Below are 2,500 nucleotides of genomic sequence, written 5' to 3' on the forward strand. Positions count from 1 at the left end.
TCACAGAGTCGGCGTGTTCGCGCGCCGGAGGAGCGCCCGGCCGCAGCCGTCCCTTCGACGGCCGGCTGCGTCGGGTCAGTGTCAGATGGAGTTCTGTGATGTCGGCGCCGGTGAAACTCGGCGAGCAGGCTCGATCGGTAACCGGGGGTTCGTCGGTCGTGCGACGTGCCATCGGGGTGTAGACGTATGCGCCCGTGGTGCGGTCCCAGCGTCCGACCCCCCGGAACGGTCGAGGAGCCTCTGCCGGGCAGAGCCGGTCGACCCAATCGCGGGGTCTCTCGTCCTCCCGTCTGCGTTCTCGCAGGCGCATGGTAGGCCACCCTTTCCCGCCGGCGACCCGATTCTTCGGGGAGCGCCGGGGAAGGAGAGACCCCGGGTCGCCGCTATGACTCCGATCACGTTCCACGTGTCTTTCACGATTCCAGACCTCAGATCGGATGAGATTACCCGCTGGATTTAAGCATATCACTAAGCGGAGAGAAAAGAAACTAACAAGGATTCCTTCAGTAGCGGCGAGCGAAGCAGGAAGAGCCCATCGCCGAATCCCCGCGCCCGTTTGCGGTGCGAGGGACCTGTGGCGTAAGGAAACTGAACTCCGGTCGACAGAGTCCGGCCGCAGTCCACTGTGATCGGGGCTGCAGCTTACCCGCAGCGGGTGTAAGGCCCGTAGGGCGGACTCGAAGGCCGGAGGGAAAGCTTTCCAAGAGTCGGGTTGTTTTAGAATGCAGCCCAAAGAGGGGTGGTGAACTCCATCCAAGGCTCAATACTATGCACGAGACCGATAGTCAACAAGTACCGTGAGGGAACGTTGAAAGAACTTTGAAGAGAGGGTTCAACATTGCGTGAAACTGCCAAGAAGTAAACGGATGAGTGCCGCATGCTACATGGGGCGTCCGGTTGATTCAGGCGCGGTCGGCGCGGCAGCGTGTGCGGGTTCGGATCCCTCGGGACCCGACCCCGCGGCGCTTCGCCGTCCGGTCCGCGTCGCACTTCTACCGTTCGGCGCCCTTCCCGGCGACCGACCGAAGAGCGGAGCAGAGGGGCGGGCGAGGCTGCGGCGTGCGGGGGCTTCGGCCCTCGCCGTCTTACGCCGCCCGTCACGGTTGCTCACTGCGCTCTCTGTCGAGGACTCTGCGTGACGGCCTGCCCCCCCGGGGGTTCAGGCAGCGGGGTCCGGGCCACCGGCGTCTCCGTCGGTCGCGTGCACAGCTTGCTGTCGCGTGGCCGGCGGGATCCGGAGGGTCCGGTCTCGCCGCGGCTTCGGCCGAAGCGGAGGGTCTGTCGGGCGTGAGCGAGGCCTCCTCATTCGACCCGTCTTGAAACACGGACCAAGGAGTCTAAGCAGGCTTGCAAGTCGAGGGGGTCTACCGAAACCTATCCTGGCATAACGAAAGTGAAGGTCGGCACAGGGCCGTCACGAGGCGGGATCCCGGCCCTCTGGGTCGGGCGGCACCGGCCACCCGTTCCGTCCGGCTCGTCCGGTGGAGCGGAGGAAGAGCAAGCATGCTAAAACCCGAAAGATGGTGAACTATGCTCGGGCAGGAGGAAGCCAGAGGAAACTCTGGTGGATGTCCGCAGCGGTTCTGACGTGCAAATCGATCGTCCGACCTGAGTATAGGGGGCGAAAGACTTATCGAACCATCTAGTAGCTGGTTCCTTCCGAAGTTTCCCTCAGGATAGCTGGTGCTCGGGAGATATTCGTGAACAATTTTATCTGGTAAAGCGAAATGATTAGAGGCCTTGGGGCCGAAACGACCTCAACCTATTCTCAAACTTTCAATTGGTAAGAGGTCCGACTCGCTGGCTTGGAGCCGGACGAGTGAGAATGAACGAGTGCTCAGTGGGCCACTCTTGGTAAGCAGGACTGGCGCTGTGGGATGAACCAAACGCCTGGCTAAGCCGTCCGACTCGGTCGCACATCAGAGCCCACAAAAGGTGTTGGTTGATAACAGACAGCAGGACGGTGGCCATGGAAGTCGGCATCCGCTAAGGAGTGTGTAACAACTCACCTGCCGAATCAACTAGCCCTGAAAATGAATGGCGCTGAGCGTGATGGCTGTGCCGGGCCGTCGGGGCAAGGAGAACCGAATAGAGTCCGGCCTCGACGAGTAGGAAGGACGCCACGGTGAGCTAAGAAGCGGTCCGGGCGAGAGCCCGCGTGGAGCCGCCGTGGGCGCAGATCTTGGTGGCAGTAGCAAATACTCTAACGAGAGCCTGGAGGGCCGAGTTTGCGGAGAAGGGTTCCATGTGAACAGCAGTTGCACATGGGTCAGTCGATCCTAAGCCCTAGGGAAGTTCCGCTCCGAGCGGCCGCGAGAGCCACGCCGACCTCCCTCCCGGGAACGGCGGGGTGATCGCACCCTGGGCGAAAGGGAACCGGGTCAAATATTCCCGGACGTACAGACGTAGTCCTCCTCGTGGTGTCGTGCGCGTGGGCCTCCTCGCGGGGTTCCGCGCGTCGCGGCACTGCGAGGGCAAAAGCCGTGAGGCACACTAGCCC

General features: G+C 62.5%; 1 non-coding gene across 1 annotated transcript in view; it reads left to right on the forward strand.

The window, feature by feature from the left end:
• The first annotated feature begins 423 nt into the window (after nt 1–423).
• The window catches only part of LOC139968472 (large subunit ribosomal RNA), a 4,036-nt gene continuing 1,959 nt past the window's right edge, over nt 424–2,500 (forward strand). Inside the window, exon 1 of the ribosomal RNA XR_011793469.1 lies at nt 424–2,500. This exon is cut by the window's right edge and continues 1,959 nt beyond it. This is a non-coding gene — a ribosomal RNA (large subunit ribosomal RNA).

This window comes from Apostichopus japonicus, chromosome 5, assembly GCF_037975245.1.
Source record: "Apostichopus japonicus isolate 1M-3 chromosome 5, ASM3797524v1, whole genome shotgun sequence".
Classification (NCBI taxonomy): domain Eukaryota; kingdom Metazoa; phylum Echinodermata; class Holothuroidea; order Aspidochirotida; family Stichopodidae; genus Apostichopus; species Apostichopus japonicus.